The following is a 27,153-nucleotide window of genomic DNA, read 5'->3' as shown; positions in this document are numbered from 1 at the left end:
CGTCACACCTCGCAACCGTCGCATCGCCACCGTTCTTGCGTCGCTTGTGGGTACCGGTATTGGACTCGTGCAGGGCGCGCGCCGAACAGCGTGTACAAAACCACGGACTTTCCGCAGAAAAACGGATCAAAAACGACTCACGCCCACTTTTGTTCCGTCCAATCGGTGAGCGAGGGGCGATTTGGCCCCGCCTCCAGGGCGTTGGAGGGCGGTCGCTATATGCAAATTCATGGATCAAAAAGCATTCACGCCCACTTTTTCTCGGGCCAATGGGGAGCGAGGTGAAAGGTCGAAGGCAGGGGGTCGAAGGCGAAGCCACGGGGCTTATATAAGCGACCGCGTTCGTCAGTCGAGTGGAGTTCGCAGGAGGAAGAGTTCGGAGTTGGAAGCGGAGGAAGAGTAGAGTGCAGTTGGGAGTTCGCGGAGTCGGAGCGAAGAGGACGGAGCTGTGGAGAGGCGGTGGCGGCGAAGGCAGACGAGGGGGTGCTCGCGTCGGTGCCGGGAGCTGCACACCAGAGAGGCCAGCAACGCGACCGAGGTGGAGGAGGAGACGCTCGCCGCGGGACCCGAGACAGGGTTAAATCCTCCTTTCCCCGAGCATCAGCAACCCCCTCCTGTTTCCCCCCCCGCTGAGATAGTGCGACAAAAGGGGGCCCCCTTCCCACCCCCTACCAGACACTGTCCGCGAGGCCCGCGGAGTTGAGGCACCACCGCCGCTCCGCGTCTCATCACCAGACGGGTAGGCCCGACACGGTCTCGGCCCCAGGCCCGCCTACCCCCTCATCCTGGAGGGTGGTTCTCTTTTCTTTTGCTTTGGGAATGTGTGTTGTCGGCGCCGTCTGTGAAGTAAAATTGTATAAGTGTTGCCGTGTGCTCGCGTAATCGGTATTAGATCTGCATTGTCGCATTTGCTTTTTGTCTTCTTCTTTTCTATGTGCTTTTGGTGGAATTGTATATGTGTGCTTTCCGTTCATCGCGAATAAATGTGCTTTATGTTGAACTGTTTTCCCGCTTCGCTTCGTCATTTCTTTCATTGAATCCTCATCTTGCTTCATGTAAAGGGTTGGTAGTGGGCTGAATACGCCCGATAATTAATCGAACCGTCGAGGCCGACGATAACACCGCTCGGTTATCCCGATAGTACGGAACGGGTCGCTTAAGTGGCCCGTGTCCGAAGTCGACCTGCGGCGAGGTGCGATCGCCCGGTCTACCCTCCGTGTGGGTACTTAGGTAGGTCGAATTTGGCGAGCAACCCTATCCCACGCGGGGGCCGATTGGCTCGATCGCGGTGAGACCGAAAGGTCCACCCGTGACTGGTTCCCGGCGTTAGTCCGAGAGGGTCACGACTGGATTGTCCGTCCGGTGGGCGACGTGCTGCGATTCGAGTTACGTGGCCGTCAGCACGCCGGCGGGCGCGAATCCGTAATACTGGTGTCAGGTCGTGCGATACAAATCCATCGCCCTCCTCGCGGCACTGGTATCGGAGAACAGGAAAACGGGCTCTCCTGTCTCCAGCTAAATTCACGGGAATCGGTCCAGGGGTGAGAGAAGCGACCCCCGATTCCCTCCAAATTACGAGTGAGCGAAATTAACCCTTCACGAGAAGCAAGATGGCGTCTCAAGGCGAGCGGGAGCCGGGGGTATTAGAAATGGATGTAGAATGTGTAGGATCCATGGCCCAGGATGGAATGCCCGTGCAGGAACATGAACTCGTCCAACTGAACCCAGAGCCCGAAATAGGTGCGGCAGCGGCCGCGGTGTATGACACCTCCCCTCCCCCTCACCACCAAAACCCTTCCCCGATCCCTGCCGAAACGACTCACCCAAGCGCACCCGACATGGCCCAGCTATTCGCCATGCTGGCGGAAATGACAGCGAAGATAAATGCGAACATGAATGAAAATATGGATGCAAACGCAAATGAAATTATAAACGAAATGAAAAGCATGGGCAAGCAAATGAAGGAAGAAATGAAAGAGCTACGGGGTGAGACGCAGAACATGGGCCGATGCCTGCAGGTGGGCATGAAGGCCGTGACCAGGGAGCTGGGAATGGCGACTCCACGTGTGGGAGCAAACGAGCTGGAAGGGGGTGCAGCGGCTGACAGGCCCGCGGTGGAGGCGGGTAAAAAAATAATTCGGGGGGCGTGTTGGGCGAGGGTCGTGACAGAAGAATCGACGGTGACCAAAAGGGAAAAATTAAATGGGGAGACCAAAACGTGTGAGACGAGACACGAGGTGACGACAACAGAAACTTATAAATGTATAGAGACACGGGAGACAGAAAAAATAGAGGAGAGACTGCACGATGAAGACGGGGTAAGTGACGCGCACACACACACGGAGGTAGTGGAGGATAATGGGGGTGAGCTGGCGGACTGGGTAGAGACCCAGTGCGAGCACCTGGATAGCCATGGCCTCCTCCAGGAACGAGGGGAGGGAGTATGCCCCCTTGAGGCGAGTCACGACCAGGTGAGTTCGGTCGTGCTTTGCGAGGTTGAGGGGACGAGTGCTGTGGACAGGTGCACGGAGAGCTTGGGGGGTATAGAGGCCCCGGAGACCCTTGTGGGGACACAAATCCCCAGTGTGGTTGTCCCTGTGTGTGTGGTGCAAGGTGTGAGTGCGTCCCCGTGTGTGGAAGCGACCCCGTGTGTGAGTGGTGTGGTGGCCATGGTGCCGGAGTACGTGCTTCCCAGCACGCCGTGTGTGGATGAGGCACCGTGTGTGAGTGTCGCCGTGTGTATGAGTGAGGCACCGCGGGTGAGTTCCCCCGCGTGTGTGAGTGAGGCACGGAGTGTGGATGAGGCACCGCGGGTGAGTGCCCCCGCGCGAGTGAATGGAGCACCACGTGTGAGTGGTATGGTTTGTGCAAGGGAGACCGTGTGTGTGAGAGAGCGGTATGAGAGGGAGATGTCGGTTGGCATGCGGGAGCACGCAGCCGCGTCTCCCGGGGTGAATGTGATGGAATGGACTGTGAGCGTCGTTACACGCAGGTGTGCGTGGGTCGAATGGCGACGACGACGGCGACATGTGAAGAAAGAAAGCCGAGTAGCGGCTGTAGCTGTTTCGGGGACCGTGCCGGGTTCACCCAGCAGTGAGCACGCGGTCCGAGCTGTGCAACGCACGAGACCACCACGTGCTCGCTTGCGAGAGTGAAGTCCCGGTCCGGAAACGCACGCGGTGGATTTGCCGATCCCGCGGACGGACAAAGTTTAGGCAGGATTACGGATTTGGACCGGACGGGTTCTCCACGCGATCGTGTGTGTTGAGCTCCAACGGGCAAAGCACATGTGTTCGCGTGGGGAACCCCTCGAGACGTGGGGCTTGTGTTTTTTTTTATGCGCACGGTGACGTCATGGCTGCACGTGTGGTTGGAATCCGGCAGGAGGGGTATCCCTGCCGGATGGTTCCGTCCAAGGAGGGACGAGGAACACGTGCAGCTGCATGACGTCACGGGCAGGTGCAAAGTGCGCGAGCTCTGAGTTGCCGCGCAGGTGCTGCGCATGAAAAGAGAAAAAAAAAAAAAAAACAAGCCTCACTTTCGGGTGCACAGGATTCCTGGGCAAGGGGTGGAAGACCCCCTTACCCTGGGCACAGGATGGAAACTAGTTAGGGGGAAGGGTTAGCTTAGTTAGACCGACTTCATGGGGCAGGGGTAAGTCCTCATGGGGTCCGTGGAATGGATTAGTTAGAGGGATTGTAGCGAGATTTAGGTTGGGAAAGTTATTTTAGAGATTTGGAGACAGTGACAGACTTGTGAATGTGTAGCGGGGACGTAGCTTAGCTACGTAGTGTTAAAAGGAACGTGCTGTAGTTTAAGGGACGACGTGGGAGCACGAGTTAGTTAGGGGATGTAGTTAGAAGAATGGCAGAGTTCAGCGGTGTGTGTGTTGAAGAGTTGGTGAGTGAAGTGGAAGCATGTGCTTGATGAGTGAGTGAGGCCAGCGGGTCTGTGTGAGTGGAGCAAGTCTGGAATGCATGGTGCGATGAGTGATTGGGGGGAGGAGTGACTCCCGCCCAAGGGACCCCGGGGTCAGAGTAAAGTGAGTTAGGGGGTTAGTCAAATTTACAAAATGGAGGTCGTTTTGTTGTTGGTGGGAGTGTAGGCTCGAAACCCATTTGGAGGGGTGCAGGAGCCCTGTTGACGGGCTGGGAGCGTGGCTGCGAAAGGTGAGTATCGCTGAGTGGGTACCCCGGGCACCAGGCTAGTCGGCCGTGGTAGGCCAAGGGCCCATGGGGGGCCGGGATAGCGTAGTGGGCACGGGTGCGCCTGCTTGGTGCGGGGGCCCGGGGCGCCATTAGCCGCGTGGGCAGTGTTGTGGGCACGGGTGACCCTCGGAAAGGGGCCTGGGAAGCCAGCCTGCCACGTGTGCGTTTCAGAGGAGGTGCCATGGGGGGCACTCCCCGGTGTTAGGGAGCTGGTAGGCTCGGAGGCAGTGTAGTGCCCGGGGGTGTCATAGCGGGAGATTCGGCAGAGGGTCGTGCCTGCCAAAGGGAGCCACGTGTCCCAGCCATAAGACCGTGTGAGGGCACGGAGAGAAAATTGGGGGGGCGAGGCCCGAAATTGTGAGGACACCAACACAGGCGACGGGAATCTGGGTTGTTAGAACCAATAGTTTAAGCGAGAGGCGCTTGTTGAAAGCCCCGGGGTAGTTTAACAGTTAAATGGTTAGGGTAGATTAGGAGATGTACCCCTCCGCACCATCCATCCCCTCGCTCTCGTTGTGGGCCGCTGGACCCACTTTGGGTTAGATCGCCGAACTCTGGGGAGGCCATCCTGAGGCTTCGTTGGGCCTCGACACAGGACGTCAGCTCTCCCTTACTCCCCTCCGGGAAGGGAACGTAGGGGTTGGGAGTAGGCTTGGTGACAGGATGGGTTAGCCGAACAAGGACGATAAAGGGGGTTAGGGGACGATTTATAGTGGGGAAGTAAAAATAAAAACAACAAAAAAAATAAGTTGGGGCTAAATTGGGGTTTGACAAACTAAGGGAATGGGTATGTACAGTGACAGGCAAAGGCGATAGGTGGGAGGGAGACAGGCAGGTAGGTCCGAGCCCGCCTTCCAAGTGGCCAGCACCACCACACTCCCTCCACCAACCTCCACTGAACGGCAAAAGCTGGCCAACTTCATCGGCTGGCCGTGTTTTGCTTCAAGGCGGAGGCCGGCCAACTTCATCGGCAGCTGTTGTTTTGCTGCGAGGCCTGTGCCGGCTGGATCGTCTGCAGCTGTGGTACTTCAAGGCCTGTGCCGGCCAGTTCATCTGCCGGCTGTGTTTGCCTGCAGCGGCCTTCTTCTGCGGGCTGTGTTTGCCTGCAGCGGCCTTCTTCTGCGGGCTGTGTTTGCCTGCTGCCATGCCATGCCATGCCCACTGCCCACGTTCACCAGCCCCGTTCAATTTTGCTTTGCCCCCCCCCCTGTTCATTTCCATGTGCGCCAGGATCCGCAAAGCAACAGTTTGCAAGCTGCGAGAACTGCCCTGTTGGCAGCTACAACACGGGCCTGCAGTGGCGGCCCGTGCACCGTGTTTGTGTCCATGCATCCATTCGTTGTGTTCATTGCGTGTGCCACTTGAGCTGGCACGGAGACAACGGTTGTGCAGCCCATGCACCGTTGTGGTTCACTGCGTTCAGTTCAAAAGGGAAGGCCTTGGACTGCGTGTGAGCAGCCAGCCACGTTCCCTGTCACCTGCATTGTTTTGAGCCAGAGACTGCATGCGAGCAGCCTGGCTCCCTGCTAACTGCTTTTCTTTTGCAGAGTTCAGTGATCCTGGGCCATGGTTTAGTGTAAAATTTGTAAGTTAAGGTTAAGATGTACTGTAAATATGAGTGCGCCCCCGGCATGTATGTCTTAGCGCCGGCAATTTTATTTAAGTCGTCCGTGTGAGTGAGTTTGTTTAGGTAGTTACGCAGCCCTCAGGTTATTTATTTTGGGGACACGAATACCATGAATGTCGCACTCAGGGATCCGTAGGTAAAATGTACTAGGGGAAAACTACACATGATGGCACACGAAAATTTGACGACTCGGGACGAGTCTGTAAAAAGGGGAGGGGGTAGTGTTGTGGTTGACCAAATTCGCAAACCACCATTCAGGTCCCTTAGGTGAGATATCTCGGTAAGTATATGTGTAGTTAGGCCCAAACCCGTGGTCTAGAGGGAATAAATGTCATTCATGCGTGCTGCGACTCTTCAGGATAGCCGTTTTTCTTTTACTATCTTTATTTTGGACCAACCGCCATTATTACCACTACCAACCACGTCTCAACAGTCATCACAACATCAACCACCCACCACAACGCCGCTTCACCACAACAGCCACGACCTTTACCGTCACACCTCGCAACCGTCGCATCGCCACCGTTCTTGCGTCGCTTGTGGGTACCGGTATTGGACTCGTGCAGGGCGCGCGCCGAACAGCGTGTACAAAACCACGGACTTTCCGCAGAAAAACGGATCAAAAACGACTCACGCCCACTTTTGTTCCGTCCAATCGGTGAGCGAGGGGCGATTTGGCCCCGCCTCCAGGGCGTTGGAGGGCGGTCGCTATATGCAAATTCATGGATCAAAAAGCATTCACGCGCACTTTTTCTCGGGCCAATGGGGAGCGAGGTGAAAGGTCGAAGGCAGGGGGTCGAAGGCGAAGCCACGGGGCTTATATAAGCGACCGCGTCCGTCAGTCGAGTGGAGTTCACAGGAGGAAGAGTTCGGAGTTGGAAGCGGAGGAAGAGTAGAGTGCAGTTGGGAGTTCGCGGAGTCGGAGCGAAGAGGACGGAGCTGTGGAGAGGCGGCGGCGGCGAAGGCAGACGCGTCGGTGCCGGGAGCTGCACACCAGAGAGGCCAGCAACGCGACCGAGGTGGAGGAGGAGACGCTCGCCGCGGGACCCGAGACAGGGTTAAATCCTCCTTTCCCCGAGCATCAGCAACCCCCTCCTGTTTCCCCCCGCGCTGAGATAGTGCGACAAAAGGGGGCCCCCTTCCCACCCCCTACCAGACACTGTCCGCGAGGCCCGCGGAGTTGAGGCACCACCGCCGCTCCGCGTCTCATCACCAGACGGGTAGGCCCGACACGGTCTCGGCCCCTGGCCCGCCTACCCCCTCATCCTGGAGGGTGGTTCTCTTTTCTTTTGCTTTGGGAATGTGTGTTGTCGGTGCCGTCTGTGAAGTAAAATTGTATAAGTGTTGCCGTGTGCTCGCGTAATCGGTATTAGATCTGCATTGTCGCATTTGCTTTTTGTCTTCTTCTTTTCTATGTGCTTTTGGTGGAATTGTATATGTGTGCTTTCCGTTCATCGCGAATAAATGTGCTTTATGTTGAACTGTTTTCCCGCTTCGCTTCGTCATTTCTTTCATTGAATCCTCATCTTGCTTCACGTAAAGGGTTGGTAGTGGGCTGAATACGCCCGATAATTAATCGAACCGTCGAGGCCGACGATAACACCGCTCGGTTATCCCGGTAGTACGGAACGGGTCGCTTAAGTGGCCCGTGTCCGAAGTCGAACTGCGGCGAGGTGCGATCGCCCGGTCTACCCTCCGTGTGGGTACTTAGGTAGGTCGAATTTGGCGAGCAACCCTATCCCACGCGGGGGCCGATTGGCTCGATTGCGGTGAGACCGAAAGGTCCACCCGTGACTGGTTCCCGGCGTTAGTCCGAGAGGGTCACGACTGGATTGTCCGTCCGGTGGGCGACGTGCCGCGATTCGAGTTACGTGGCCGTCAGCACGCCGGCGGGCGCGAATCCGTAACAATATTAATCGGACAAGCGGTTCCCAAGTTATGGCCATTTATTTATCAACCAATGACAGGACACGGTGCTATGACATCATGATTGACGTCACAACTCTTCTTCAATTGATATGACGTCACAATTGATGCTGGGGACCTGAGTATGCGCCTTTTCAAGGTTTGATATCATTCTTCTTCATCCGTTTCAGTTGTTTCCCAAGTGTTTTCCAAGTTATGACCATTTATTTACCAAACCAATGACATGACTTGGTGCTATGACATCACAATTCTTCTTCTTTCTTTTTTATATGTTTTATTTTTATATTTTTTGCACGTACGGGCACGCACCTACAGGCATGCACCTACGGGCCCACACTAGTATATATATATATATATATATATATATATATATATATATATATATATATATATATATATATATATATATATATATATACATACATATAAATATTCATACATAAATATATATATATATACATAAATATATATAACAGCTTGGTATATATTTTTTATACTTTATCTACATATATATATATATATATATATATATATATATATATATATATATATATATATATATATATACACATCTATATACATGCATCCATATATATATATATGTGTATATATATATGCATATATTGTTGTGGTTGAGGAAATTCGCAAACCACCATTCAGGTCCCATAGGTGAGATATCTCTGTAAGTATATGTGTAGTTAGCCCAAACCCGTTGTTTAGAGGGAATAAATGTCATTCATTCGGGCTGCGACCCTTCAAGATAGCCGTTTTTCTGTTCTATCTTTATTTTGAGCCAACCACGTCTCAACTGCCATCACACAACAACCACCAACCGCAACGCCGCTTCACAACAACAACAACAACAACAACGCCAACAGCCACGACCTTTACCGTCACATCTCGCTCTCGCAACCATCGCATCACCGCCATTCCCGCGCCGCTTGTGGGCACCGATCCTGGACTCGTACAGGGCGCGCACCGAGCAGCAGGTGCAAAAAGCGGCCTTTCCGAGAAATCGGATCAAGAATGATTCACGCCCACTTCTGTTCCGTCCTATCAGCGAGCGTGGGGCGATTTGGCCCCGCCTCCAGGCGCGTCGGAGTATAATCGATATATGCAGATTCGAGGATCAGGAATGATTCACGCCCACTTTTCCTTTGTCCAATGGGCGAGCGTGGCTCCGCCCCCGAGCCGATCCTGATCCAAAAATCTGCATATGGTTTCTCCTGTCACACTATAAAGCGCCGAGCGCGGGGCGAATCAAGGAAGAGTTGGAGAGTTGTGGCGGCGGCGAAATCAGTCGAGAGAGTGTCTGTCGGGGTACGGAGAGTCTGGAGAAGCCAAGGAGCTTTGTGGAGGTCTGCGCTCGTGTCAGAGTCGGGGAGCTGCGGAGAGGGGAGGCCGGGAACGCGGTCGAGGTCGCAGTGGAGTCGCTCGTCGCGGGACCCAAGCCAGCCAGATATCCTCTTTCCCCCGAGCATCAACAACCCCCCCCTGTTTCCCCCCGCGCTGAGATAGTGTGAGAAGGGGGCCCCGTTCCCACCCCATTCCAGGCAGTGCCAGCGAGGCCCGCGGAGTCGGGGCGCTGCCGCCATTTTGCGGCTCATCACCAGACGGGTAGGCCCGACGCGGTCTCGGCCCCAGACCCGTCTGCCCCCTTGTCGTTGAGGGTAGCCCCTTTTTCTTTTGCTTTGGAGTATATGTGTTGTCGGCGCCGTATGTGAAGTAAAACTGTGTAAGTGTTGCCGTGTGCTCGCGTAGTCGGTAGTAGATCTGCATTGTGTTTCTTTTGTTGCAATTGCTTTTGGTGCGTAATTGTTGTTTCTTCTTTTGTTACATTTGCTTTTGGTGCATAATTGTGGTAATTGTATATGTGTGCTTTCCGTTTGCCACGGAATAAATGTGCTTTATGTTGAACTGTTTCTCCCGTTTCGCTTCGTCTTTTCTCTAATTGAATCTCCATCTTACTTCACGTAAAGGGTTGGTCGTGGGCTAAATACGCCCGATAATTAATCGGAACCGTCGAGGTTGACGATAACACCGCTCGGTTATCCCGATAGTACGGAACGGGTCGCTTAAAGTGGCCCGTGTCCGAAGTCGACCTGCGGCGAGGTGCGATCGCCCGGTCTACCCTCCGTGTGGGTACTTAGGTAGGTCGAATTTGGCGAACAACCCTATCCCACACGGGAGGCCGATTGGCACGATCGTGGTGAGGCCGAAAGGCCCACCCGTGACTAGTTCCCGGCGTTAGTCCGAGAGGGTCACGACGGGATTTCCGTCCGGTGGGCGACGTGCCGCGATTCGAGTTACGTGGCCGCCAGCACGCCGGCGGGCGCGAATCAGCAACAATATATATATATATATATATATATATATATATATATATATATATATATATATATATATATATATATATATATATATATATATATATATATATATATATATATGTATACTAACAAATCGACTGGAACTGAAAGGGATGGTTATGAGATATGTGCTGGTCCCCATTGGTCTAGAACTGTGAACCAGAATAGCACTAAGTTCCTTGACTTTTCAAGAAGTCATGGACTTAGGCTGGCTGGTTCATGGTTTCAGCACCACAGGCTCATCACTGGACTTGGTATTCCAACGCTGGTGGTGTGGCAAAGGAGATTCACCATGTGCTCGTCGATGGCCGCTGGAGGATTATCCAGAACTGCAGGGTGTACCGTAGTGCTCAGTTCCTCAATACTGAGCACAGGCTTGTTGTAGCAACTCTGAAGTTGCAGCTTAAATCCAGGAGAATGGTACCATCTCAGCCTCAGCTAGATGTTGGCAAGCTCAACGATAAGAGGGGACCTTAGGAGTCTGTGAGGGGGTATTGCATCACATGTGGTCAAGTGATTCTCATCCTGTTTACAGGGAAATTCACGCATTGCGTTCCTCGAAGCCTGTCCCTTGGTTTACTGCAGTTAGAACAGAGGGTGGTGAGCTCTTGACAGAAGAGTCTGAAGTGAAGGCCTGCTGAGCCAATTACTTTGAGCAGCTGTACCAGGCTGATCCACCAGCTGTCGCGTTGGATGTCATGAGTGTTACTATCCCTATTGGTGACCCACCAATCAATTGTGGTCCGCCTTCATTTGTGGAAACACAGACTGTGGTGAACCGGTTGAAATGGGGTGAAGCTCCTGGGATTTGTGGCATCCATGCTGAACTTCTCAAAGCTGGTGGAAATGTTGTACTAGTGTCGTTGCATGCAGTTCTGTGCTCTTCCTGGAACACAGCCATCATCCCAATGGACTGGAAGAGAGGCCTTGTTGTCCCGCTCTGGAAAGGAAAGATTGATCGCCAAGACTGCAACAACTCCCAAGGGGGTGATGCTGCTCTCTCTGCCGGGCAAGGCCTTTGCTCGGATAATATTCTTGATAGGGTTCACCACCATCTGCTTGAGCACCAGCATCCAGAGCAGTCAAGCTTTCACCAAAGAGGTCAACGATTGACTCTGTCCTTGCCATTTGGGTCATCACTGAACGCAGATGAGAGTTTCAGCAGGGGCTGCTTTAGGCCATTAGCCAGACCCGGTAATTTTTGGCTACCGCTACCATCTGAGGAGAATAATGCTCATCGTAATTTTTACCAGGGTATACGTCTCTATAGTCAGAAACGTCTTCAGGGTATACCTCTACCGTTTTTGCTGTATTTCGGGAACATATATACATACATACAAGATGAGTTTTAGTCATATATATATATATATACATAGATCTATAAACAATTGACCCCTCCCACACTCATCTAGCTGAAGAGGCTGCATAAAACAACCATTAAAGGCTACCAAAGATAAGCCGTTTGCTGTTTCAAGCCTTTCCCAGAGTTCCTCCATAACAAAGAATGAGACAGGACAAGCGATATTAAAAATGGCAGAAGTGACAAAATTTTGTCTTCAATACCTATGACAAGAAAATAAAAGAACAACTTGTGACTGACAAGCAGAGATGTCAACAAGTCATTTGAGTCAAGTATCAAGTTTTTTAAGGCAAGTCTCGTCATCATAGTATTACTTCAGCTTCAACTTGTGTCCAATCCCACATTTACTTATCAATCTTGGAGGACAAGCTATCAAGGAATTAAGACACAGGGCTTCATTTATTACAATATGGTCTTCTTTCAGTTGCTCCCGTTAGGGGTCGCCACAGCAGATCATCCGTTATGATCCGCATACTGATTTGGCACAGGTTTTACGCCGGATGCTCTTCCTGACGCAGCCCTGGTCGCCTCTTACGACACAGGGATAAGGATTGGGTTTCGCCATGATTCCGGGCTGCCCTACACCCTCTCATAGCGTGGCCCAGCGCAGAGCCCCGTCCTCAAGCGATCCTTCAACCCAAGCCTCCGAGTCGCCGGATTACAGGCGCACGCCACTACGCCCGGTCATTTATTTATTACAATATATGTTCTGAAAATCTGTTCAACTCAAGTTTGATATGTCAACTTCATTCAGTGGACATTTTTTGCTTTGTTCCCAGGAAAAATAAATTTATGTTAAATTGACTTCTCATATCTAGTGTACCTACTTGAACATCCGTACATGAGATGAGCCAGTAATCTCAGCATATGTTTAAATGGTTTACACTTAGAACCAATGCACTCAATGTGGAATGGGAAAGGAGATTTTAATAATTTACTTGGAATTTTTTTTAATGTTTTCCTTTTAAAAAGCCAAGTCGGGATGTCATTTACAACAAGAACGGGCACTCGGTAGAGCGCATACCTTCGCCGCCGCTACTTTTTTCCGGGCACATTTGAAAAACGTCATTTAAAAACGTCCATGACGTCACAACCATCAGTCCGATGGACGTCAAATTTGGTATTAGACGTCATTGAGGGCAGTCCAACTTAATGGAATGATAAACACTGGAAAAAATCGAAAGTTTAAAAATGACGTCATCTTGTGACATAATTTTGACACACTTCCAATGACGTCACTACCAATCGCGGACTACCATCCTGAAAGCTCTTATTTCACGGAACATTTTAACGTTGGTTTCATGTCAATAGCTCTATTAGATCTGAAGTTATGCCTACAAGTATATTTTGACCTTGAGTGTGACCTTGACCTTGACCATAGAGTTAATTTGCAAAACCTGTTCATAAATAAGCAGATATTTTGGTACTGATCATAATGCCTGGATTTGGGACAATTTCCTTTACAAATTACATAGATATTTGAATATAAAATATCAGGACATTTTAGCCACAATTGAAAAACGTTATGTTCAAACATCAATGACGTCATAACGGTCAGTCCGAACGACGTCAAATTTGGTGTGTGACGTCCTTAAGGTAAGTCCTACAAAGCGGTATGATCAAAACTGATGAGGTCGGAAATTTAAAATTTACGTCATCTTGTGACGTCATTTTGACGCACTTCTGATGACGTCACGTCAAATCTGACACCACGTACCCGAAAGGTATTTTGTCGTGGAACAATATGGCGTTGGTTGCATGTCGATAGCTGTTTTATGAAGGAAGTTATGCTCAAAAGTTTGTTTTTGACCTTTTCATGACCTTGACCTTTAACCCGATCGCTCCCAAAATCAAATCAAATCGTCCTTGGATAATCACGAATCATCCCACCAATTTTCATGCAATTCGGTTTAATACTTTCTGAGTTATGCGAATAACAAACAAACACACATATTCACAAATAAATATATACACAGCGACCAAAACATAACCTTTCGCAGAATGCGAAGGTAATGATTGACAAAGTTGAAATAATCCAAGTCACCGCACATATTTCAATCATCACAAATTATTTTTTTATCTGGTCGGGGCGTACACGGGGTTACTGATCATGGGCCAGGTTTTCCCCGGCACAAATGTTCATAGTTTGCCTTTGAATAAAGTTGTTTCACACATGGCCATGCTGGTAATATTGGTGCTTACCACTTGGATATGCTATGCTGTCTGCGGAATGGACACACTGGACACTCACTCTCTTTAACCTTAGTGGTGAAAGGTATCTGACCCGGTGGCCATGAGCATGTACATTGTACATGGTACACGTCATCATTGACAGAACCGTGCACACCCACTATTGAAAATAATTTACGCTTTTTTAAACCTCCATTTTAATTCAATGTTTATTCAATAATTATTTTCTGAACATTATCAACAAGTCAATATAAACTCGAGTCACAAGTAAGTCGCAAGTCCCCACACACCAAGTCCCAAGTCAAGTCAATTTCATCAAGTCCGATTCAAGTAGCATGCCGCAAGATTTTGCGACGAGTTTGAGTCGCCAACTCTGCTGACAAGTGGAATTGCAAAGAGCCAGATTGATTAATTATCTATTAGTGTGAAGGAGTTTTAAAAGAATGGTAGGCAATGTGAAAGTAATAGCTGATCAAGAATGTTTGACTCAGCATCACTTGGGAGTTGGACATTTTTATGTACCAAATGAAAAGAAGAGCAAGGGCCTCAAGGGAATTCCACATGCACGTAAATGTTTTGAAGCTTAGAAATATGACAACACGTGAAAATTTTTAAGAGGATCTGAAAATTGGGATGGTTTGTAACTTTAAAAAAAAATGTGAAGTGGACTCATGAACTAGTGGTGTCAAAGCCACCCAATGTTCGCCTGTTTATACATTTATCGTTTTTCGTTTTTAAAAGACTAGTCAAATAATAATTTTTTATAAAGCATTGCAGTGAAGTCTGTTCCAAATAATTTTAAAGCAATATATGTATTTGTATATTGTAATCAGTAAACAAGAGGTCCACACTAGGAATTCAAAACTCACAGAGGGGCGAACTTTCTCGCTGCAAAAAGTCAACAAAGGCTTTCTGAGGTAGGAAATGCCGATGGCCCGAACTGGAAGACGAACTTGAAGACTGGGTTAACACACAAACAGTGGATGGTTGGGGTGTTTCCACTGTTCAGATGAGACTCAAAGCAAGATTGATCACTTTTTGTGGCTAATTTACCAGTGCGGCTTATAAACCAGGCTTGTGTGTGTTTAAATTCCAGATTTTTTTTTAATTTAGGGGATGCGGCTTATATAACGATGCGCTCAATGGTCTGAATTTTATGGTACTTGCCTTGCCATGAGAAATGCATCTAAAAGAAAAAGTAATATGTAGTGTTGGGAGTTAGAGTGCGGACAGGAACGGATGGAAAACTGCAACCACTTTAGATGACGAACGTATGTCACGACACACCCTCTCCACAGTCTGTACCTATGTACCAAATATGAAACGTGAAAGTTGAAAACTTTGGGAGTTAGAGTGTGGACAGGAACGGATGGAAAACAGCATCCTGGTTGCCATGGCAACCACTTTAGATGACGAACGTATGTCACGACACACCATCTCCACAGTCTGTACCTATGTACCAAATATGAAACGTGAAAGTTGAAAACTTTGGGAGTTAGTGTGTGGACAGGAACGGACAGACAGACGGACGGACGACCGGTATCACATAATACGCCCATATATATATATATATATATATATATATATATATATATATATATATATATATATATATATATATATATATATATATATACATATATATCGGGCGTATAAAAAATAGTGTAGTAGATAAAAACATTAGAAAGGAAAATATAACTTGCACCAAAAACTTTAACATTTTCACGCTCACGCCGGGGGTATCGCTATAGCTCTCTGTTCTTCGAACAGGCGAGCTAAAAATGCTTGGATGAAGACAGCCAGCAATATTTGTGGAATAACCACTGGCAGGTTTCAAAAGGACCAAGAAACATGGTGGTGGAATATAGGAGTGCAAGAAGCACTCAAACGGAAGAAAGAAGCTTACAAAACGCTGAAGAGGAGCGAAGTCCTCAAGATAAAGATTATAAATGTTTGAAGAATGAAAGGAAGAAAAAAAGTTATACCAAAGAAAAAAGTGAATGAAGAATGGGGGAAAGGCTTATAACCATATCAGAAGGCAGGAACAAAATTTTCAAAATAGCCAGGCAGATGGTAATGGATATAATAAATGTTGTCGAAGATAATTATTTGTAAAGCAAAAATGGGCATCGCCTCGTGAAAAAAGATATTTATTTATAAGGATTGCAAAGCTTCCTTTGAAAAGCCTCTTGAATGAAGAAAACGAATGGGAGAATGACCTGGATTGTAAAGGATAAGGAGAAGGAGAAGGAGAAGTTGAGTCAGCTATAAAGAAAAAGTAAAGGCAATAGATCCAACTGAATTCTTAATGGAACGATAGAGATTGCTGGTGATGTCGGAATCATGATGAAGTTGTGGATGATGAAGTTGTGTAGAACGGTTTAGGAAGAGGGAGTGATCTCTGAAAATTGGGAAAATAGTATGATTGTTCAATTGTTCAAGATGAAGGGAGACACTTATTATGTTCATTTTATGGAAGAGTCAAATGAATTGAGCAAGCATCGAAAGTTTTGAAAAAGTAATTGAAAGAACACGATGCAAGGTTGTAAATATAGACAATAACCGGTTTGATTTTATGCCAGGAGGATCACAACCAAATTGGTTTTATCCCAGGAAGATCAACTACTCGTTTGGTTTTATCCCAGGAAGGTCAACAACAGAAGTAATTTTTATTTTGAGGCAATACAAAGAGAAATATTTGGAAAAGAAAAGTAAATTGTATCATGTTTTCGTTTACCGAGAGCAAAAAGTTTACTTGGGAAGCGTATCAGCGAGCAAATAAAGCATTTGTTGAAAGGGATCTCAGCAGGCAGCTTCCACATGAATGAATGGTAAAAGTAGTCAAGAGAATAGATTGCATAAAATCAGACTTTGTCCACCTTTATTTACACATCATAACCCACAACTTCCAAATGAAAAACAAATTCTCCAAATTTCAGAAAATTAATTAAAAACACAAAACTAGAATATCTTGCTTGGATGAGTGTCTACCCTCCTGAGTTAATACTTGGTGGAAGCAACTTTGGCAGCAATTATAGCTGTGAGTCTGTTGGAATAGGTCTCCACGAACTTTGCACACCTTGATTGGGCAATATTTGCCCATTCTTCTGTACAAAACTATTCAAGCTCATTCAAGTTGTGTGGGGAGCGTTAATGGACAGCAATCTTCAAGTCATGCCACAGATTTTCGATTGGATTTAGGTCAGGGCTCTGACTGAGCCACTCAAAGACATTTATCTTTTTGTTCCTTCTCCACTCCAGTGTAGGTAGCTTTGAATGTGTGTTTTGGGTTGTTGTCATGCTGAAAGGTGAACTTATGTCCCAATTTAAACTTTCTTGCAGAGGGCAGCAGGTTCTCCAAGATTTTTCTGTATTTTGCTCCATCCATCTTCCCTTCTATCCTGACAAGTGTCGCAGTCCCTGCTGATGAGAAACATTCCCATAACATGATGCTGCCACCACCATGCTTCACAGTGGGGATGGTGTTCGTTGGGAGATGTGATGTGTTGAGTTTGCACCAAATGTAACATTTTGCATCGAGGCCAAAATGTTCCATTTTAGTTTTGCCAGACCAATTGACTTTTTGCCACGTGGCTACAGAATCTTCGGAGTGGTTTTTTTGCATTCCTCAAATGGGAGTCAAGGTGGGCTTTTTTGAGTAATGGCTTCGTTCTTGCAACCCCACCATACAGGCCAGACTTGTGGAGTGCTTGGGATATTGTTGTCACATGCACACAGTGACTAGTCCTTACCATAAAGGCATGTAGCTCTTTCAAAGTTGACAATTTCCTCTTGTTGGCCTCTCTGATCAGTCTCCTCCTTGCTTCTCCTCTCATTATATATATATATATATATATATATATATATATATATATATATAAATATATATATATATATATATATATATATATATATATATATATATATATATATATATATATATATATATATATATATATATATATATATATACACGCATAACTCCTCTTTTTCCCTTTTCTCCGCTTTCTTACCCACTCTACTCTCTCTTCTCTCATATATATATATATATATATATATATATATATATATATATATATATATGTATATATATATATGTATATATATATATATATATTTACAGATCTGGAAATCATATGCATTCAAACATGCAGATGTCCCAAGAGTCAGTTATTCCGTTAAGTACATGTGAGACAGGTCTCTTCCTTTTGTCTAGTGGGAGAATCAAAGGTGTGCATTGCGATGTCCTTTAGGTAAGTTGTTGCATCTAACGACCATCCAACAAACCATCTAACGACCATCCAACAGACCATCCAACAAACCATCCAATGAACCCTCCAACGATCATCCAACAGACCATCCAACAACCTGCTACCGAACAAGCGCTTCACCCGCCCAACCGGCGACTCACTGTCCGAGGCAAAATCCTCTTGCAGTGGTTTCTTCTTGGCAGATACAGACACGCCTGAAGGGGGCGGGGTTTTCCCAGTCTGGCCGAGACCCCGCCCAGAAATGGGCGGATCCGTGGAGGCCCTGTCCAGCGGGGCGGACGGTAACGTCTGTTTCACCGAGCCCCCGCCCCGTTCGGGGAGGTCCATAAAAATACGACGCGATCCTCAGAGTGTAAGTTTTTTGGAGGAGTTGAGTTGGTTGGTGTGCGGTTTGAGCTGGAGTCTGGGGCGTTCGAGTGGAGTTCTGCATTTGGCTGGCGTTCGTTGGAGTTTTCCTGGGTCCCGTCCGCGACCCTGATCTCCGCCCTGGGACTCAGACTGCTCCGCTCGGGTTCCTCCACGGGCACGAGCCCCATGCGTGTGACTGTGGGCCGAGCCGCACCGTGGAGCACCCCCTCCCTTCATCGTGCAGGTGCCCAAGCGAACTGCGACCCCCAGCTCGTCTCTCCCTCTCTGACTGTGGGGGTATTTTAATAAATCATCTGAGTGTGTGGGCCAGTCTTGTAAGTAGAAACTGCACAAGTATTTTTTTGAACATTGCAAATTCCTGCTTGTATATTCCACGATAAGTCTTGCTCTGTGTCTTCTTTATTGTAAATAAATTACTGTAGAAATGTTCCCAGTTCGTTTCCGTCCTTTCTTTCATTGGTCCAGCATGGTTCGGATCTGAGTTTTGGACAGGTCTTTGTTCCCGTTAATCTGCTCATCATAGCCGGCACGGCTTTGGTAGTTCTTCCGCTTGACTGCACCCGAACCGGAGTTGGTTGTTGGTACTTGGAACTCTACCGCAGTTGGTAAAGTGACCCGGTTTGAGCAAGACGTGCCGTGGGCGTGGTTCCCCGGTCGTCAAAATCGCGTAGTTAAGAAGGTAAATTGGTTCTCGACAAAAAGACCCCACGCTATGAGGTTGAGATATTGGCGTCCACGGTCGGTTAAGCGACCCGCCACCTCATGGATGTTATCTGGAGCGACGGCCTACAATTCCGGGGAGTCTGGTGGGAGATGACGTAACCTCCCCCACCTCGTGGTCGTTCTCATCACCGGACCTCCGGCCCTCAACAATATATATATGTGTGTGTGTGTGTATATATATATATATATATATATATATATATATATATATATAGCGACATATCTCGTTTTTTATATATATATATATATATATATATAAATATATATATATATATATATATATATATATATATATATATATATATATATACACACATGCACAACTCCTCTGCTCTTCTTCCCTTTTCTCCACTTTTCACCAACTCCTCTTCTCTATGTATATATATATATATATATATATATATATATATATATATATATATATATATATATATATATATATATATATATATATATATATATTGAAGATGTTGACGGGAGAGCAGAAGCAGCATATCCAGGGTAGAGTGACCTGGTCTGAAACCAAATTGATGGTCATAAATTAAGCCATTGGAGGAGGAAGGATTTATTGTTTGAAGCGATGACGGATTCTTTCACCTTGCTGATGATTGGTAGAAGGCTGATTGGTCTGTAGTTGCACGGATCTGTCTTTTCACCTTTTTATGCAGGGCGGTAGTGTTTGTTGATTTCCAAGCAGATGGCAGATGACCTTGGGTAAATGAGAGGGTGAGAGAAACAGAGAGGGTGAGCAAGAGCAGAAGAGCAGGTTTTTAGGACACGTGGGCTGTTGCCGTCTGGACCGGTTGCAGAATCTGAGGTGAGGTTTGACAGCATGCTCTCCACTTTGTCAGAAGAAAAAGACACAAAGTCCAGGGACAGTTGGGTGCAACTGGGTAAGGTGGGTACAGAAAGCGATGCGTTTCGGACACAGGATTTCGATGCAAACACCAAGTTTAGGCATTCAGCCTTTTCACGTGCGGTACCAGCAGTGCGGCCATTTGAGGCGATGGAGGGGGGAACATACACCATAAACAGATTTGATAAGATGCCACCAGGATTTGGAGGATGGAGAGAGGTTTGATAGTTCAGACTTGAGATTAGAAAGATGTTTTCTGGCTCTCCTTCGGGGAGATTCCGAGTTCTGAGCTTTATGGAAGGAACTGAGATTACCCTCAGTTGGGTTTGCTTTCCATGAGGCAAAGGTAAGTTGTTTCAGGACAACTGCCTCACCACAAGCTTCAGTGAACCATGGGCGGGAGGAAGGGTAGGACAACTGTAGATGAGAGAGGATAAATCTCTGCATGAGAGAGAGCAAGTTTCGTTGAAATAATTCCCAGGATGAGTTGATGTTGGAGAAAGTCGCGATGGGAGACCAGTATATAAGTTTGATGGCTGCTTGGAGACTCTGCCAGTCAGCCTGAGTGAAATGCCAGACTCGACGGTGCTGAGATGGTTCTCTGATAACAGTCAGAGAGATGTCCACTTTGACAAGCATGTGGTCAGAAAAACCGATTGGGGCGGAGGCAGAACAGCAGATATTTTCAGGGAAATTTGTCAAAATCAGATCCAGAAGAGATAGAGTACCGTTGGCTGAAATCCGGGTCGGGAAGTTGACCGTGAGAGAGGTACCCACACCCAGCCAACTGGCATGGTGACAATTGAAATCACCACATATGAGGAAGAGAGAGTTTGGATGAGAGGATAGAACTTGCTCCATGTTTTCGGTTCGTGAGGTGTAAATGGAGTCATCACTGTTTGGTGGATGGTACAGTACACATATAAACACGAGGTGGGAGTGGAGGGTAAGCCGTAGCCAGAGGTATTCCTGTGGGTGTGGGGGTGAGGGCATTGCATGGAGAATGAGGAATAGTCTTTGATGAAGAGAGCAACTCCTCCACCAGGACGAGGTTCAGGTCTGTCATACTGGAGGAGGGAGTAACCAGGGAGAGATACTTGGGAGTCAGAGACGTCTTGAGGGAGGAAATTTTCTGTTAGGCAGATTATGTCTGGTTTGTCAGTGGCAACCTGTATGGGAAGATCTGTCAGGTTTGAGCGAAGGCCCCAGATATTTTAGGTTCACACTGTTAATGAAGATGGAGTGGAGGAGGTTTTGGGTGCTGGGTGCAGGGGATGGGAGGGGAGGGGGAGGGGAGGGGGAGGGGAGGAGGCAGGCCGTACACGGGAGGGGGGGAGGTAACGAGAGTTGTTGAAAGAGTGTGGGGGATTGCAGAAGAGCTAGGGAAGCGGGGCGGATGAGGAGGAGAAATAGCTCTGTGGGGCTGGGTTGAGGTACAGTGGGGAGTAATAAGAGAGGGGGCAGAAGGCAGTTGAGGTTTTGAGGAGGAGGAGTGATGACATGGAGGTGAGAGGGCAGGGGAAGGAGGCAACTTTGTGGATGTGAGGGAGGGCATCTTTGAGAAGGGTGAGTGAAGGGGGTGAATGGTGGGAGAAGGGTGAGTGGGGAGAGTTGAGGGAGAAAGGTGAGAGGGAAGCTTGGAGGGAGAAGAGTGATTGTTGCTTTGAGAGGGAGGGATGAGAGGGGTGAATTGGAACTGAAGCTTGAAAAAAGGAATGGTTGATGGAAAGCGAACAAGTATAGCAAACTGTTGTTTTTTTGTATTTTTTAGTTCGGAAATGCGATTCAAGACATTTCTTGAGGGATGCAATGAAGGCGAATTAAGAGAATGGAGAGAAGAAACGTAACAGATGGACTTTTTAGACAAGGTATGAAGGAGAGGTCGAATTGAAAGCAGTCTGTTGAAGTAGAAAAAGAGTAGTGAATTATGATACAGTAATGAGAACCACCCATGTGAAAGAGGAAGATGAAGCATTACAAGAGATCGTTTTTAGATCCTCGTGAAGGATCTCTAAGTCTTACTCAGGTTGTTGTTCTTGTGGACTTTTTTGTTTCACAGCCTTCAGTTTTCATCGAAACTTCCTGAAACTTGGCATATATATGTAAAAATACCCTGCGCAGACAGTAACCATCTCGGATTTTGAAAATTCCTCCTAGAAAAAAAGTTATGACGTCAAAATATCTCCGCTAATGGAAATCGCCTAAAAAATTATCTCCGAAACTAGGCAGGCTTTTTGAATTCTATTTGCGGGAATCAAACAGGGCATTAGCAGAGATGAATTACTGCACATATGATACATCACTATGACGTCATATCAATTTGTATGAAATAATTCCTATTTTTTGACATTTTTTGTTTCGCAACTCAGTTTTCATCGGATCTTCGTGAAACTTGCCATGCATATGCACAAAGCCCACGCGCAGGCAGTAACGATCTCCGATTTTGGAAATTCTTCCTAGAAAAAAAGTTGACGTCATAATATCACCGCGAAGGGAAATCGTCTGTACCATTATCTCCGAAATTTGGCAAGCTGTTTGAATTTTGTTTGCGGGAATCAAGCCGAGCATTAGCACAGATAACTTATCGCAAACCTGATACACCACAATGACGTCATATTCGTTTTTATGACGTCATCATTAAGAGGACGAGGATCTTAGTTCATTCGAGCTTATTATTAATATTTTTTGAGAGAGTTTTCATCAGATTAGGTAAAGGAAAGCTTGAAGAAAAAATCGTGAGGTGAATGGTGAATTTGGATCAGTAAACGCAGAGGGTGGAAACAGAACACATGGTTACGGGAGAAGCACGTGGTTATGGGAGGTGTATGGTCAAAAGTAAATTTATGTATTTATTTATTTCTAATAAGGATTGCGTAAGATTCGGAAAAGGAAAGGTTGAAGTAAAATCGTGGAGGTGTATGGTGAATTTGGAACAGTAAATGCAGAGTGAAGCTGATGGATCAATGAAAAGTAACAGGAAGAGGGGAGAAAGACAGGTGGTTGCAGGTGTATAGTTTGGAAGGATACATGGAAAATGTTTATTTTTTGATGGATTTTTGAAGATTAGGTAAGATTCGGGAATGGAAGGTTGTCAGAAGAAATTGTGAAGGTAATTGTGAGAGTGGGTCAGCTCAAACAGAAAAAAAGATGTTGTGCCGGCAGAAGGAGGAAGAAGAAGAAGAAGGATCGGGACTTGTGGGTACGGAGGGAGAAAGGTTGTTGTTGTTGTTTTTTTGTTTGGTTTTTTTAATTTAAGATAAGAAACAGAGTGTTTAGTTGGGAGGGAATAGATGGGGGGCATTGGGGATAAGTGGGAAAAACAGGAATTGAAGGTAAAAGGGAGAGAATACAAATAAAAACGATCGTACACCTCGAGGGGAAGGACTGGTAGGCCTCAAGGAACCCAGTAAGACAAGGTCGACAAAACTCACAAAATAGCATGATTTTTGAAACAAAACCAAACTTGGAACACATACTAAGCATGTAGGTGAGGAAATAAGCAGTTAAAACGGAACAAATAATGACCGGAAAACTTAACTTTGAGAAAGTCGGCAAGAACCCTGAGAGAACCTGCCGTCGCTCCAAACCCAGAACTGGAAGTTCCCATCTGGGACATTCTTGGGTGTAGATTTAAGAAAAATTACTCTCTTGTGCTGACTGTGGCACAGTTGGAGGCCACTTTGCATCAGGAATGGCAACAACTCCCTTTGGATTATGTCCAGCTTCTTCAGGGATTGAGAAGGAGGGTTGCAGCAGTCATTCGTTCTAATGGTGCTCACAAAAATTGACCTTTCAGAAATTCATTCCATCATGACAGAAATGGATATGATTATTCACTGGTCTTGAGCTCTACTGTACCTCACAAGATATGTTGCCAGCAGCCTCAATCTAAAGTAATCATTTTTTTTCTTTTTTTTTTTAATGTCGAGCAGTGCCATTACAGACATCACCAATGTGTGCTGTAAAAAAAAATACAAAAATCAAACCTCTGAATTTTTCTCTTCATTTGTCTTCACCAATATACATATTAATTTTTGAGAAATGCTATGATTTCTGATTTATTTTCTCAGTTATTAATATGATCGAGGAAAATGCACACCATGCTTAACGGTGTGTGTGCAATACATATACATATATATATATATATATATATATATATATATATATATATATATATATATATATATATATATATATATATATATATATATATATAGCAGTCCTGTCTGTCTGTTTGTTTGTAACCAATAAGCTCCTAGACCAGTGAACCGATCTTGATGAAACTTTACACACATATAGACCTAACATTCAGCTCCAGGATGCGCTAAGTGGCTTTCCATAAAAATGAATATATATATATATATATATATATATATATATATATATATATATATATATATATATATATATATATATAAAAAAAAAATTCCATCAAAAAAAAGGCTTTCGAATAGTGCGTCGGCGTATTAATCGTAACAAAAGGCTTCATGATTAAAAACAAAATGTTCGTATTCATTGACTTTTTAAACATACACATTCTCCTCCTATTATAACAGCTTTGAAACCCAAAACATTATGCCACTGCGAAAGAGAACAAATTTGAATTATCGAACTGCACGCGCACGGCAACAGCGACAGAGGCGTTCAGAGGTATGCCGTTTCATAATACACGTCTCCCAATTCTTACTTCAAGAACGGTTATAATTTTGACGTTATCAGGATAACAGACGTAAATAAATCAAATACGCTGGGCCAGGCTGGGTTATGCCAGACGTATAAATTAAGTCACAAATGATGACATGAAACCAGCCTCACATTGTTGAGGCATTATGGTTTGTTTATCTGATGGGGCAATAAATCTTAACATTTTTGAACTGGAGTCTTCTGCATATAAAACATGGCGGGGAAAATATAATATTATAGTGGTGATGAAAAAAAATAATAATGGTGGCAGCCTCTACAATTTTACAATTAACTGTGACATATACTCCTTCAGATCCACCGCCATCCACAGGATTCCCGTGCAGAGCACGGGTATCCCTGTATATATTTATATATATATATATATATATATATATATATATATATATATATATATATATATATATATATATATATATATATATATGTATATGTATATGTATATGTGTGTGTGTGTGTGTGTGTGTGTGTGTGTGTGTGTGTGTGTGTGTGTGTGTGTGTGTGTGTGTGTGTGTGTGTGTGTGTGTGTGTGTGTGTGTGTGTGTGTGTGTGTGTGTGTGTGTGTGTGTGTGTGTTTTGATAAGAAGTTTGCAAGACATTTCAGCTTTTCATTTTTAATAAATTAGTTAAAATTTCTAAAAACATGTTTTCCCTTTGTCATTATGGGGTATTTTTTTGCAGATCAGTGACAATTTTTTTTTTAATTTATCCACTTTAAATTCAGGCTATAACAACAAAATGTGACAAAAGTCGAGGGGTGTGAATACTTTCTGAAGGCACTGTATGTATGTATGTATGTATGTATGTATGTATGTATGTATGTATGTATGTATGTATGTATATATATATATATATATATATATATATATATATATATATATATATATATATATTACATACATACATATATTATAAAGCAGGAGCGTCTGTCGTCTGTCTGTCCAGATGTCTGTCCCCAAAATGTTTTGGGGCTAACCCCGTCAAACTTTCTGTGGAATGTTTTGGGGTCCCAGCAGATGTCCTAAAGTGAGTGGAGGTTTCATATATACCTCAATGCAATGATTTTGACTTTCTATCCATACAACACTGCTCCCATTCCAGAAATAAACACAATCATGAATTCGGCAGAAACATTCGCTGGTTTCATAACACTGTATCTCAATACAACTGTGATTTTGAGTTTCCATTTGAACAACCTCACTTTTATCCATTCTAAGGTGGGTGGGAGCTTCCCTAGATTTCTCAATACATTTATGATTTTAATTATCGATCTGTACGAAGTGTTTTGTATCTGCCTTTTCACGCCGGCAGATTCGTCTGAATTGGATGTCACTTAAGAATGTCGTCGATATTTGTTTACCTTATGAGTGTTTGTATTTTGTTATATTAATGGTAAATGTATTAATTTGTAATTAGAATGATGCTGTTTGGAATGAAAATATAGAAAGATTGAGTTGAAAGTAGAATGAGGAAATAATGTGAGAGTTTCCACCTGTGACTGTTGCAGATTCTTCATTTGCAGTTGTGCCATTGACATGTACCTGACTTCTGTTGGGATTGGCTGCAGTAAGTTTTTTGCACAAGTCCTTCACGAACCGGCTGTCAATGCCTGATGGCTGACTGAAGGTGTTGCAGCAATGTGGAATATATTGGTTCATGGTTTGGAATTTGCTGTGTTCCCCCCCCCCCCCCATCCCTCCATAAAGTCATTCACGAACCAGCTGTCCAAGCTTAATGTTCAAATGAAGGTGTCACATGAATATATAATTTATTGGTTCATGGTTTGGCATTCGCCGTTTCTGAATTGTGTTTGCTTAAGAGCTCCCTCCCAAGCATAGCATGGGTACCTCACTAGTGTATATATATATATATATATATATATATATATACATACAGTCGTGAACAGCAGTTAGGAATTATATCCAACTAGTACGTGCCCTGGTGTTTAGCCTGGTGTTGGCGCAGTGGTTAGGGCAGCGGCATGGGATCCAAAAGGTCCTGAGTTCAAGCCCCGTTGAGCCACTGAATTAATACACCAGGGGGTTGACTCAGCCTGTCATACTTCCAAGGTCGGCAAAATGAGTACCAGTATACTGAGCCGGTGTATACCCGGGTTAAAATAGGTGTACCATATCCCTGTGTCGTAAGAGGCGACCAGGGTTGCATCAGGAAGGGCATCCGGCGTAAAACATGTGCCAAATCACTATGCAGATCATACGGATGATCCGCTGTGGCGATCCCGAACGGGAGCAGCCGAAAAAAGAAGAAGAAGAAGAAGAGTACGTGCCCGTAAAATAATAGAAAAAATTAAAAAATAAATAAATAAATAAATAAATATTCAAACCTCGAGCAACAAACAACAACCACACAGGCCGTTTCTTCGCTCTCGCGTGCCCGTACGTGTGTGGCCCGGAAGTTGGCATATTGTTCGCAGTTACGATTATTCGCAATTTAGTTTTAATACCCAATTATTCAATTAGCGCCAACGTATTTTACCTTTTCGCAATGTCGTGGCAAGGAAAAACAAAAATAGAAGAGAAGAGAGAGAAAAAA

At 45.7% G+C, this 27,153-nt stretch overlaps 1 protein-coding gene and 1 long non-coding RNA gene across 2 annotated transcripts in view; one reads left to right on the top strand and one right to left on the bottom strand.

The window, feature by feature from the left end:
- The window catches only part of LOC147030192 (sonic hedgehog protein-like), a 58,713-nt gene that overhangs the window by 29,492 nt on the left and 2,068 nt on the right, over window positions 1–27,153 (bottom strand). The window lies entirely within an intron of this gene.
- Window positions 1–27,153, top strand: part of LOC147030193 (uncharacterized) — a 143,861-nt gene that overhangs the window by 114,840 nt on the left and 1,868 nt on the right. Inside the window, exon 5 of the long non-coding RNA XR_015056256.1 lies at window positions 26,108–26,166. This is a non-coding gene — a long non-coding RNA (uncharacterized LOC147030193). The remainder of the gene's footprint in view (window positions 1–26,107; window positions 26,167–27,153) is intronic.

The sequence above is a fragment of the Eptatretus burgeri genome, chromosome 3, assembly GCF_056783735.1.
Source record: "Eptatretus burgeri isolate ZD-2024b chromosome 3, Ebu_testis_v1, whole genome shotgun sequence".
NCBI lineage: Eukaryota > Metazoa > Chordata > Myxini > Myxiniformes > Myxinidae > Eptatretus > Eptatretus burgeri.
This window is presented reverse-complemented; position numbering and strand designations above follow the sequence as displayed.